Source organism: Tachysurus fulvidraco, chromosome 23 (genome assembly GCF_022655615.1).
Source record: "Tachysurus fulvidraco isolate hzauxx_2018 chromosome 23, HZAU_PFXX_2.0, whole genome shotgun sequence".
Taxonomy (NCBI): domain Eukaryota; kingdom Metazoa; phylum Chordata; class Actinopteri; order Siluriformes; family Bagridae; genus Tachysurus; species Tachysurus fulvidraco.
The window spans coordinates 9,816,576-9,831,679 of NC_062540.1; positions in this window are offsets into that span (position 1 = coordinate 9,816,576).

The window sequence follows — 15,104 nt, forward strand, 5'->3', positions numbered from 1 at the left end:
GCGTGGGGGAAATTTTCAACCAGCAGTTCAGTGGGTGAATACCTTGTTGACCACAGCAGTTTTAAAGAGTAGTTATTTGAGTTACTATAGCTCCTTTGTCAGCTCAAACAATCTTGCAATTCTACTCTGATCTTTGTACTCAACAAGATGTTTCAAACAGAAGAAATACCACTATATGAACAATTAACTTTTTTTTTCCTTAACTGGAATTAAGGGGGTCTAAACATCTTCCAAAATGATAATGCCCCTGTGCATACTGCATGCTGTCCAAGAACACAAGGTTTGACCCAGACCCCTGAACTTAACCCCATTGAACACCCTTAGGATAAACTGGAGTCACGAGTACATGTCAGGTCTCCATACCTGACATCAGTGCCTGAGGTCACTAATGCTCTGAATGAGGAAATCCCCACAGCCTCACCACACAATGTAGTGGAGAGCTTTTCCAGAAGAATTGAATTATTCTTATTAGCAACAGCAAAAGGGAAGCTAAATTTGAAATGGTCTGTTCAAAAAGCACATATGAGTGCAATGACCAGGAGTCCAAAACCTTTTGACCATATAGTGTACTTTTATATTTTTAAAACAAATGCTTCAACATTGTTCCATCATCAACAATCAGTCAAACAAAAAGCTGTGCATATCTGCTGAGTTGGAATGCACAGTTTTATTAATCAGAAAAATCAAACAAACACTATAACAAGATCTGTGGATGTCTTTTAAAAAGTGAATTAAACTGACAAACTAAATTAAACTGACCTAAAACTGAATTAGAACTGACAAAGAGGCCTCAATAACTCAAATAACTACTCATATATACAAGATACTGTATAATAAATGTCCAGAGTTCAGTTGTTGGGGATTGTCTTAATATTTTATTCTGCTAAATGTTTTATTCTATGAAAGAATTAGCTGGATAATTAAATAGTTATGCTTGATTACTTATTATAAACTGCCTCTTTCTTTAGTAGAGGGCATACTCAACTCAACACCACTATAAGTTATACTTGGCTAGTTACCATCTAACCTGGCAGAGTGTGTGTGGATGTGGATGTTTAAAATCAATTTCTCTTAAAATTCTCAAGAAATAGAAAGAAAACCATCCTTCAGCACATACACATTTAAAATAGGCATGACCACACACACCCTCTCACACACATGTAGACTTGTAGACGCCCATACACTTACATTTTGGTGAATTTATGTATGTATGGGAAGATGGAGTAATAACCTCTTGTCTATGATGAATGCAAAACATTCCCATGGATTTGATTCCAAGGGAAAGCTGAACATGTGGCTTGTTAGTGAACTGCGAGTGCTACGGCTGTCTCCATGTGGAAACCACAAATTAGTGCTTTAAGTCGACGTCTCCACACCTATGCAGTCCATCCAGTCGATGTACAGCCAACATTCCCCCAACTGAGCATTATATCACCAGTTCACATTTTTATGACTACATCCATACTGAGACATAACGCATATGATCCTACTACTTTGTTATTCAGTTGAATCCTCTAGCTAATATATATATATAGTGAGTTACTTTTCTGATATAGCAACAATTCCCAGGTTTAGGGAACAAATGTTTCCTTTTGGACATCACAATATGAGTCAAAAATTGCTTTTGTAATTAAGGTAATATGACACAATTAGTAGCAAAGCATAAGCAGCGTAATGTGGGAAAGGAGCAGGATTAGAATCAATTCAGATATTTAATAAGTGCACATCGATTCTTGTTCGACAATAACATATTACACAATTAATTCATTTTCCTGGAATAAAATAACCCATTCACAGATATTTTAGATCCAATAAGAAATCAGGCTTAATATGAGTTACATCACTGAATTTATTTTCAGTTTAACCAAATTCATCATATACCAAAAGATGGCAACGGCATGAATCCTTTTGTGTTCATTTTACCTTTTCATTATTAGGTTAGAATAAAAAAACATTTGAACCTAATACTGGTAAATATAAAAAAAAATCTAATCTTAATTTGAGATATTTAACTTTATCTTGTTTGCAGTTGCTTGTGTGGACTGATACAGGAAAGAATAAGTCACTGAAATTTAGTCATTTACTATTTAAATGTCAAATGATTATGGGAGCTGCACTGATATTAATAAGAGTGAGAGCAAACTACTTACAGATTAGACGTCACCTTATGTCAATGTAGATATTATGTAGATTTTTTTAACATAAATCAAATAAAATAAAAATAGTTTTATTTTGTATATTTTATATTTTTTAATATTACATCTAAATAATTATTACAAAGAATTTTATTAATATAAAAAATTTATAATTAATAGCTGGACAACTATGCAACCTCTGCACATAGACACACAATCACGACTTACTGGCAGGGGAAGGGTGGGATATATCATGGGGCACGTACAGTAGTATGCATGATGACGCTTTCCCTTTGTCCTCTTTCTTTTTCTCAGATGATGAAAGTTGGATACATGACAGAGGCCTTCGCCTAGCTGTCTGCTTTGTATTTCCCCTTGAGTATTCTCGCCACTGTAGTTTTGCATGTGTGTGTGTTTGCTGACTGTTCTGCATCTGAACTAACATTTCTCCACCCAAACCTCAAGAAACAGGAAGTCAGGGATGTTCTTACTCACTGCCTTTATGAGTCCTGATAAGATCAGACTGAGCAAGTGAGGGGAAGAGAGGTAGAGAGAGATAGAGAGACAAAAGTAGAGAGTGCTGAAAGCTCAGAATAAAGGTTAGGAAATGAAAAAGAAGACATTTGTCCTCCAGCCCAGCTATGCCTTTTGAACTGTGTGTATTTGTGCATGCACACATTTTTCTGTGCCATGCCCGGCGTCACTGTCCTCTGGGCTCCTGCCTGTCGAGAGTGGCAGCGCCCCCTCTTCACCACTGTCTGCTTGTCTCTGTCACTAAGTGTGGGAGTGTGTGTGTGTGTGTGTGTGTGAGAGAGAGAGGGAGAGAGAGAGAGAGAGAGAGAGAGAGAGAGAGAGAGAGAAGAGAGTGGAGGCACCACACCTACACCACAGCGGAAATTTGGCAAATGCTCCAGACTCAGCGGCTAGAGGAGGAGAACTTCGCTACTTTCTCATCTTTTATTTCTTTATTTACCACGTGGGGAGGATGCATGTTTGAAAATTCACTCACACAACCATAACACACACACACACACACACACACACACACACACACACACACACACACACACACACACACACACACACACACACACACACACAAAGAGAAAATTCTAACCATTCTTTTTTGATGGTATGAGTAAGTGTGCTGTTTGTGTGAATTTGCTATGTTTATCTGTCTGTATCAGTTTGAAAGTAGGCCTGGTGTCCTAGGTGTGGGAGAGGTCATGTCAATACTCAGTGCTATTCTCTACTTCTCTACCTTTAGCCTATGGGAAATGTGCTGATGGACAGAATGCACTGTGTTTGGGAATCCCCCGACAGCCATCATACCGGCAACACACACACACACACACACACACACACACACACACACACACACACACACACACACACACACACACACACACACACACACACACACACACACAATGATGTTACATAATGAATATACACGGCCATCAATAATCACATCTATATTGTTTACTCAAAGCCCAGCCATTATGTCACTACTTAATTTCAGCTGCTACTGTTCTTAAGAAGATGATATGCAGGCTTTTATAAGAAGTGGCGTGAATCATTACTTGTTTCCAGGGCATGAACTTACTTCTTGTAACTGGCTGACACAGTGATAAGAAATTCACATTAGCTACAGTGCTTATACCTGTATGTTAGAGTTTAAACATTCTAGATCTCTATTTAAAATGGGTGAACAAAAGACAGTCAGTCAAGACGTATTTCTTGCTAACTGGACACGTGGCAACTTGTTTGCTCAATAAAACTAACTTTTGCTTTACAGCTATGGCACATAACCGGTTCAAATCTTCTGTCAATTTGTCAATATGTGGTACATATCCACACCTTTTGTCAGACCATATGTGACTATAGAAAGCAAATCATTCATAAAAACACTCTCCGGTGTTTATAACAATTTATAATCACACCCTCTAGTTTCACGTAAATGAGGATGAGTTCCCTTTTGAGTTTGGTTCCTCTCAAAGTTTCTTCCTCTTCCATCTAATGGAAGTTTTTCCTTGCCACAGTCTCCTCGGTCTCCTCAGGCTTGATCAGTGGGGATAAATACAACGACATAAATGTGTCTAATATTAATCTTGCTTGTTTGTATTATATTAATCTTTCTATAAGTGTAAACTTTTTGTAGTATAATTCTTATGCTCTGTACAGCTCATTTAAGACAATATCGATTGTTAAAAGTGCTATACAAATAAAACTGAATTTAACTGAATTAAACTTTCAAGACAAATTGTCTGATTGGACGGTCAGGGAAGCAAAATGCATTCAAAACATTCCACTGAATTATCTTGGTGTGCATGATGCCAACTCATTATTTCCTCAGGATCAGTCTTTAAAATAATACATGTAGTTTCCAATTGATTTCAAATTGTGATTTAGAGTAGATTTACCTTCATACACAGATCATAGTACAGGTCATAAAAAATACTTATTTATTAAGTTGTAATAGCACATAATTACAAAAGCAACTCGCAAACTAGACACTAAAAAAGATATAAATAGGTATCTTCATTCCTGTGTGATGAGACAGTCTGAATCTAGTAATTTTTTTTTTTTTTCAAAAAGGAAGTGTATTAATAAAGCTCAGGATACTTTGTTAACAGTAGTGTATACTAAGGTTTCAGCATGAGCAGTACTAAGTGTTGAGGTGTGGCAGCCGTAGGTCACTTTCCCAGGGTACACATCTTCTATCTGAAGCCACCAGGCGAGACCCATCTCCCTGTTACCTTCCTCTGCCCTTCTGACCGGCAATGTGAGGATAGTGACTTGGCCTGACACAGGAAGTGTAAGCTATTCACTTCAAATAAATCTTCTCTCTTTACGGGAGAGTGCAGACCCCAAGACATTTCACAGTGATAAACACTGTTAGCAATGCTGATTAGGAGACTGGATTGAAAGTTAAGAATAGCTGCAAGCTGACGCTGCAGTTGTCTGGCATGCACCCACAATTGCAAACACTTAACAGTTCACATGATACAGCCTCGGCTTGGGTCATTTGTACGATGTCCACTGGTTTAATTTCAGCTGTATTTTTAAAGACAAAAAGGACAGCATCACCTCAGTGTGTCTGGGTAGGCTATGAGCTGCTCTTCACAGAACTGTTAACTTTAATTTTAGCCAATCATCAATGCTTTGGTGATGTTAAAGCTTACTCATCTGTTGTTATAATGTATTATTTGGCTAAGGTAAAGAAACAGAAACAGAAGAAGAAGAAGAAGAAGAAGAAGAAGAAGAAGAAGAAGAAGAAGAAGAAGAAGAAGTTTCCAGTGTTGTATAAGCGGTTCAGAAAACGGATGGATGGATTTGAATAACTCTTCTCTTCATTTATTTTAAAACCGTAAACTGTTCAATGTACATTTATATTTGACTAGCTTAAGATATCCTTTGTGTATAAAGACCATCTAATTCTATTAACACTTGTTTACCTCAGAATTCCATAAAACTCAGAATAGATAAGACTTTATATAAGTAACTACAGAATGTGACCTGTGAGCTCACTTCGAGGAATGAATGTGACCTCACATCCATATTAAACACGCTATAATAGAGGGACTTCCACTTATATTAATGTATGCCACAATATCACAATTGAAATATTAAGAAAACTAATGAGGCAATGATGTTATTGTTCAACTCAATTCAATAGACAATAGCAACAACCAGTCTTACAGAAACTCAGAGATAATAAACCCCTCAGAGAGACATTTATATTTTACAAACTATATAATAGTATAAATACCCTATATAAATTTATCCAAGTGAGATTAGTTTATATAATATATTTGTTTATCAGCATAAAATATAAAATCTTATGCTGAAATGGGAATCTATGAATTTGGTAACAATGTTTTATTCATAAAAGTTGTCCTCTTTAAAAACTCAAGTGGGAAAATTCACTTCATCAAAATGGTAAGATATACATTACTTTTAGTACTGGGTGATGTTTAGGCAGCTTTTTTATAAGACAACTTACAACACAAATCCTTTAAAAATTATAGTTAAACTTTCTGTTGTAAAAAAAATAAAAAAATCCCCCCCAAAAAACCAATGCATGTTTCCTGCAATAAAAATCTTTGTATTTCTTTGCCTCCTGGATAAAGGCTGTGTGGTTATAACCAAAAGATAGTGTGGTTTAAGCTACTGCCTTAAATCCTAAGTCAATATTTTATACAATATTTCATATTATACAAGGAAGAAATTTACGTTGCTTTTAAGTTTTTCTGCATTTCTGTCTCCTCAATTAGTTGTTTAAACTCCTTATTTTTTGACCTCATGTACTTTGTGATGTTGAGTTTTGGGGAGCTCAGTTTTATAGCTAAGATAAATGTAGCTATTTAATTTAAAATAAGTTGATTACATAATATAAATATAAATATAATAATTAAACAGAAATTTAGATATAGTTATGGCAAAGCAAAGCAGCACAGAACATCAGCTTTACTGTACTGTAGGTCTCCAAAAGTGTGGGGTCCGTATACTGTAGGAGGTCTTCCAAAGCGATGTTGTGGCAAAATGCATTTTTTGCTTTTTTATGTGGTATATACAAACCTTCAAGGGCATATTAAAGAAGCACAATGGATTTTAATAATAATTATTATATCATTTATGCAGGGGAACCTTTAGTATGTAAAGAGAGCAAACCAGTGAAAAATAATATAATGAAGGTTGTCATTTCTCAGCTGATTCTAGGATTGTATCCAAAGTTGTATTTATAATGTATGTATTAGAAAAGTGCTTATAGAAAAAAAATACCTAACTGTTAATATCATAGTTCGATCACAAGGGCAATAATTTAGACAAATCTACGATTCTTTTCGTTCCCTGAAATTAGAAAGTGCTTGCATTTATTAAAATTAATTTTAAAACAGAAACACAGAGAAGATTGTTGTAATTGCAAGACTACATACAGGATTAAAAATGGCCCAATACTATTGAGACAGCATTGTGTTATTGATTATTCAAGTATCAGGTGCATGTGTAGATGCATTTTTCAGAGAATGATGCATTAACTAAGCCTTCTGGATAATTGCATCACGTTGTAGCTGATATTCATTTATTTCCATTTAATTTCAGTTGTAAATGTTGCAAATCTAGCTTTGATTATGTTAGATACATTGGATTGCCATGGAATACTGTGTATGATTGACGTCCGTTTGTGTTCAACATGCTATGACTGCCATTTTGAATCCATAGCCCATTTTGCTCAGGTTTCTGTGAATGATGCTGCTGTTTTCTCTTGGAGCTGAGCAAAGACTACAGTTGAACTTTATGACATATTACCCTGCAGTGAGACTGTGCATTTCCTACTACTAAAGAGTAATATTCCCCAGAAACCAATGTGATGTCCACTCTCAAGTTGTCAAGAACCTGAAATGAGAAAGTACAGCTTCATCCAGGACCAGGAGTCTCCTTTTGAACAAGGCAACCATCTTAAAAAGCCGAGAGCTTCTATTGTTTGTGTTTGCCACAAAGTTGGGGAAAATATTCTGTGGTCAGTGCAGCTATTTGGAAAATTTTAAATACATGAGGGCAGGGATTTGAAAACTTATGTGTATGTGCATCAGTGTGTGTATGTGTGTGTAAGAAACCGTTCGTTTGTAACAAATGTGGTCAAGTGAAAACATATAGCACACTTGGGCAATATGCTTGTGAGAGCATTTTTGGATAATAGGATGGTATCTAAATGTGTGTGTGTGTGTGTGTGTGTGTGTGTGTGTGTGTGTGTGTGTGTGTGTGTGTGTGTGTGTGTGTGTGTGTGTGTGTGTGTGTGGGAGAGTGTGTGGTGTATTCCCTGACTGACATGCCACATGGCTCCAGAGAAGGTAAACAGAGTCTCCACAACAACAATTAGGCTTTAAATATAGAGTATTTAACACACACACAAAATTAGGCTTTAAATATAGACTTGTGTTTACACACATACACACTCCGTTAGACTTTATATATAACAGCGGGTGTGTGCCTGCACACTGATGGAGACAGAATCCTGCTGAGTAATAGTTGGCTGGTTTGGCTCCGGTAGAGATTTCAGGTCCACTAAGAAAGCAGTGCTAAAGATCTCACACACAAACACACACACACACACACATACAAACTCTCTCTCACACTGAAACACAACTACGTTGCTGAATTGGCAGCACGAATCTTATTCACTTTCTCTTTACCTCTCAATATCTATCTTTCTCTCTCTCTCTCTCTCTCTCTCTCTCTCTCTCTCTCTCTCTCTCTCTCTCTCTCTCTCTCTCTCTCACACACACACACACACACACACACACACACAAAGGTCCTTTTAGTGTAGACACATTTTAGTGTTTTTCCTGCTCCGATACAGCCATGCTAACTAATCAGCTAATTATCAGAGCTAAAGTGTGTGTTAGAGCAGTGAAGACACTAAGGTTGTTTTCACACTGGGCTAATTTGTTGTCTTCTGAATCTGTGTGTGATTGTTCCCAGCACCCCTGCAATGTTGGTCTGATTTTAGATTCAGACTTAATTATAATGAACTTAGCACACTTGCTCTATACAGAATAACCAAGACACGAGCTGGTCAGTGGTACAATGGTATTACTAGATGGGTTAATTAGTGTGTACAGATGACAGAGAGTCTGAATTAGGAACATTTAGTGATGTGGAAACTCTAACAAACCTGATCAGTGAACTTCTATTAAAACCGTCAATCCATCCTCTCAAAACAAATGCTACCACCACAATGCTTTAGTGTTGGGAAGGTGGTACATCTGTACATTATTATCCTGATTTGGATTTCAGGCAGAAGAAAAGTGATGTGATTCAACACACACACACACACACACACACACACACACACACACACACACACACACACACACACACACACACACACACACACACACACACACACACACACACACATACACACACACACACAATACATCCATGTCTACAACACCACCCATATCAAACTGTTTACATTCTGTTTTGCACATTTCAGTCAATTGCTCATTAAAATACATCATATACAGTCGTATGCAAAAGTTTAGGAACCCCCGACAATTTCCATGATTTTCATTTATAAATATTTGGGTGTTTGGATCAGCAATTTCATTTTGATCTATCAAATAACCGAATACAGTATGGACACAGTAATATTTCAGTAGTGAAATGGGGTTTATTGGATTAACAGAAAATGCACAATATGCATCAAAACAAAATTAGACAGGTGCATAAATTTGGGCACTCACACAGAAAAATCACATCAATATTTAGTAGAGCCTCCTTTAGCAGAAATAACAGCCTCCAGACACTTCCTATAGCCTGTAATGAGTGTTTGGATTCTGGGTCAATGTATTTTGGACCATTCCTCTTTACAAACCATCTCCAGTTCAGTTAGGTTTGATTGTTGCCGAGCATGGACAGCCCGCTTCAAATCACCCCACAGATGTTCAATGATATTCAGGTCTGGGGACTGGGATGGTCATTCCAGAACATTGTACTTGTTCCTCTGTATAAATGCCCGAGTAGATTTTGAGCAGTGTTTTGGGTCGTTGTCTTGATGAAATATACAGCCCCGTGACTGATTCTTCTCAAGCATCTACTGATATTGAGTGGAATCCATGCGGCCCATAATGCCCCTTGTTATGAACAAATAACTCAATCTTTGTTTCATCACTCCACAGCACCTTAATCCAAAATGAAGCTGGCTTGTCCAAATGTGCGTTTGCATACCTCAAGCGACTCCGTTTGTGGCGTGTGTGCGGAAAAGGCTTCTTTCGCCTCACTCTCCTATACAGCTTCACCTTGTGCAAAGTGCGCTGAATTGTTGAACGATGCACAGTGACACCATCTGCAGCAAGTTGATGTACAGTAGGTCTTTGGAGGTGGTCTGTGGGCTGTTTTTAAACGGTTCTTTGCCTTTGCCTCTCTAATATTTTACATGGCCTGCCACATCTGGCCTTAACCAGAACTGCCTTTGGTTTTCCATTTCCTCACTATGTTCCTCACAGTGGACACTGACAGCTTATATCTTTGCGATAACTTTTTGTAGCCTTCCCCTAAACCATAATGTTGAACAATCTTTGTTTTCAGGTCATTTCAGAGTTGTTTTGAGGCCTCCATGTTGCCACTCTTCAGAGGAGAGTCAAAGAGAACAAGAACTTGCAATTGGCCACCTTAAATACCTTTTCTCATGATTGGATGCACATGTCTATGAAGTTCAAGGCTTAATGAGCCACCAAACCAATTGTGTTCCAATTAATCAGTGCTACAGTAAGTAGTTACAGGTATTCAAATCAACAAAATGGCAATGGTGCCCAAATTTATGCACCCGTCTAATTTTGTTTTGATGCATATTGCAGATTTTCTGTTAATTAAATAAACCTCATTTTCACTACTGAAATATTACTGTGTCCTTCAGTTATTTGATAGATCAAAATGAAATTGCTGATCCGAACACCCAAATATTTATAAATGAAAATCATGGAAATTGTCAGGGGTTCCTAAACTTTTGCATATGACTGTAACTGCTGCTACTATATTAAGTGTTCATTCCAGTAATTTTGTACATTATGTACTCTGATCAGCACTGCTTTTGTGTATTGTTTTGTATTGTTTGCTTGAACTGTCTTTTGTCATGCACTGTTTGCACCAGGTTGCACAGATGCACTTTAGTATGTGGCTAGGTCTAACTTTTAGCTGACTTTAGCTCTGTATTGTTCTACAGTATGTATCTCCAGGGTCCTGGAGGAATGTTGTCTCATTTCACTGTGTACTACATCAGCTATATATGCTTGAAATGACAATAAATGTTTCTTGACTTGACTTCTAAAGAGCATGTAGGCAGATTAAAGTTCACAAACAGAACTGTCGCAAAACTGCCCTTGGCACAAATTATAGGTAGTATGGGACATTTTAGTGTGTGATATTTCAGGGGCTTGCAAACTCAAAACCTTCACCATTACCTTTACCTTGATGATATAATCACTTCATCATCAGAAGGTAAGACACAGGTGGACCCACATTCTATTTCATGTGACAGACATCTAGCAAAATGATTGGAGGTCACAGTACAAATTCAAATTCAAATACAATTTATTTGTATAGCGCTTTAACAATTCACAGTGTCTCAAAGCATCTTTACAGAAGTATAGAAACAGAAGAGAAAAAAAGATATAAATATATAATAATAATAATAATAATAATAATAATAAGAAGAAGAAGAAGAAGAAGAAGAAGAAGAAGAAGAAGAAAAAGAAATAAATGAATACATACATTTAAAGTTTTAAATTAATTTAAAAAGTATTAATTTAAAACATGGGGGGGAGGCACGGTGGCTTAGCACGTTCGTCTGACACCTCCAGGGTTGGGGGTTTGATTCCCGCCTCCGCCTTGTGAGTGTGGAGTTTTCATGGTCTCCCCGTGCCTCAGGGGTTTCCTCCGGCGGTCCAAAGACTTGCATGGTACAGTAGGTTGATTGGCATCTCTGGAAAATTGTCCGTAGTGTGTGATTGCGTGAGTGAATGAGAGTGTGTGTGTGCCCTGCGATGGGTTGGCACTCCATACAGGGTGTATCCTGCCTTGACGCCGGAGATAGGCACAGGCTCCACGTGACCCGAGGTAGTTCGGATAAGCGGTAGAAAATGAATGAATGAATGAATGAATGAATTTAAAATACTATATATCTATCCCCATCCCTAATGAGCAAGCTAGAGGTAACAGCAGCAAAGAAAAACTCCCTGAGATGATATGAGGAAGAAACCTTGAGAGGAACCCATCCTCATTTAGGTGACACTGGGCAGGAAATGATGTAAATGTCATTACTACAAGAGTTTATAATAGTGCAACCGAGAGCTCCTGAGGAACTAATGTGTCAGTGATGGAAACTGAGTTCACCATGGATTCAACACTAAGTCTTCAAATGATTGCTAATAAAGAACAGACTATACAGCTGACTGATTCTAAGAAGGTATGGCAGACTCAGGGTGCCTTCATCCACCACAATCCCATGAGACAGGGGTAGAACATCAGTATTGATGTTTTAGCTCCATATGAAGAGACAATCAGACTAGGAACTCGGAACACTGGGGGCTTGGAAGTGGCATATATAGCTCAAAACAGGGAGAGAGAGGAGAAAGACTAGCTATGGCACCATAACTAAAAGGCTAGAGCCAGAAGATGGCACAGAAATGAGTGCTTCCTGGGATGTAAAGCGTCCCACCACTCCACAGTCTGTAAATCTGAGCGACTTGCGAGGGTGATAAGCCGACAGCATCCAAACATCCCAGTTCACCAAACATTCTATGCCCATGAACCCTGCAGATCTACTGCTTTACCTAAGAAAAGCTATTCGTAAAAACGTTAGACTAAACAAATGTGTTTTTAGCCTGGAGACTGTGTCTGAATCCCAAACACTAACTGAAAGGTCGTTCCATAACTGTGGGGCACTGTAAGAAAAAGCTCTGCCCCCTGCTGTAGCCTTTTGTACTTGAGGTACTACCAAATAGCCTGCGCATTTTGATCGAAGTAAGCGTGTCGGATCATAAAAAAACAAAAGATCTCTCAGGTACTGTAATTTTATAATCAATGCGAAACTTGACTGGCAGCCAATGCAATGAGGATAAGATAGGGGTGATACGTTAATATGCTTGTTTATGCTCCTACTTACACCCAGACAGTAAAGCATTACAATAATCCAAACGAGAGGTAACAAATGCATGAACTAATGTTTCTGCATCATGTCATGGCATCATATTTCTTATCGTAGCAATATTTATGAGATGAAATAAGGCTACCCTTGGGATATTATTTATGTGAGCTTCAAATGAGAGACCAGTGTCAATAATCTCTCAATTTATAAAATAATCTGAACAACCAATTTAATGGTACATTTCATTTTCACATACAAAGCATACTGAGCAGGAATTTAAACTTTAAACCTTATGTGTGTGCACACGTGTGTGTGTGTGTGTGTGTGTGTGTGTGTGTGTGTGTGTGTGTGTGTGTGTGTGTGTGTGTGTGTGTGTGTGTGTGTGTGTGTGTGTGTGTGTGTGTGTGTGTGTGTGTGTGCGTGTAGGCCTGAGGAGGTTGGTGAAGTGTGGGGTGGGGGGTTTCTGGTAATTGTGCTGCTTCAGAAAGGGGTGGTATTAAAAATAAGTGTGTGTTTGTTTGTGTGTATGAGAGAGAGAGAGAGAGAGAGAGAGAGAGAGAGAGAGAGAGAGAGAGAGAGAGAGAGAGAGAGAGAGAGAGAGGGAGATAGAGAAAGAGTGAGGTGGAGAGAGAGAGAGAGAGAGAGAGAGAGAGAGAGAGAGAGAGAGAGAGAGAGAGAGAGAGAGAGAGAGAGAGAAGACACATACACATTTTTTCTTAACATGACTGGGGTCAAAAAAGCTGTGCATTGGCTAGTCTTTATGGCACCCTGGTGACCACTCGAACACCCACACACACAGTTACACACACAATCCCAGAGTCTTGCCTCTAAGGCCTCATCCTACATGCACGTTCCCCCACGCACATACACAACCATGCACACATTTTCAGCTTATAAAAATAAGCAAATAGCCACACAGATATAGTACCTCACTCTTTCTCTGGGTCACACACGTATGCAATCTAAGCAGGACTCTCTCCAGCAATGCCACAATGACATGCTACATAACCAGGGACAATGTGTACAGGCATGCTGAAAGAAATATATTTATGTTTTAGATATATGTGCTACATTTTATCAAAAAAAAAAAAAAGTCCACCACACACAGCCCCAATGTATAGAATAATTCCTCCACTACACATTGTTCTTTTACACAGAGCCCTGTAGTACATATAAGCATGACCAAAAGCAACATTTGGTTACAGAAATTTCCAGAAAATTCATGAACATACAGATGCAGATGATTCCAAAAGCAGACATTAATCATGAACACATACGTTTCTTTGGATCAGTGTGTGACTTTTTATGAATGCTGAAAGTTCCTGGGGGAACTGATGGATGAATCCCTTTGGTAGTGATCAGTTTGGGAGGAGATTAGTAAAGCGAAATTATGTCTTTTATTAAACATATACAAACTGGCAGAACATGGACCACAGAAGGTTAGAAGTTTCTATCAGAATGGTTTGAACTTGAAACACTTAGGGCTGGGGTTATGCTTGCACAGTTGCTACACATACATACATACATGCAAGATAACTGACACACATATCCTTACATATGTCCTACAAATAAATACAATTTAAAAAATATGTCTGTGATTGTGTGTAAATGTGATGCCAGGAGTGGGACTTGAATGAATACCTTGAATGAATACCTTGTGTCCTGTTCTTAGCTTAGGATAGAATTTACTATTATACTTCATTATTATAATGGTTTCAAGTCAGAGTTTTTTTTGTGTTTATAGTGGCAAAAACTGCTTCATTTTGCTATGTTTTGTTTTTTTTCCCCAAAATTTCTGATGAACCATTTGTGATGAGCGTTTTGTTTGTGTGTGGGTTTTTTCTCCCAGAAAACTAATTACATTGCACTCGTAGGATTTTTCTTTTAAACTTGTACCACTGAAGGCACGTGATTACTTTCCAGAATAACTGTGATCACTTTTGATGAATGTGCATTTTGATGATGTCACATGATGCATCTTGGATTATGAAACAAATTTTTTATTGGTAATTTCTATAATTGCAAAATAGAGAAATCCTATTGGATCATTATAGAGTATATTATAGATTCCTTTTCTATACTTTTTAAAAAAAGGTTATACTGATTTTTATACTGGTTATACTGATTCAGATTTTTATACTGAATTTATTTTTAATTTAAAAAAAAAGTCTTTCAACCACTACACAATATCTAGAGTAAATTCATATAAATACAAACATATATATTTTTGTCATATATTTTGCATATCCATGCTGCTACACATGTGACAATCAGTCCTAGAATAGTCATGAAATTATTAACCAGATGACAGGGAA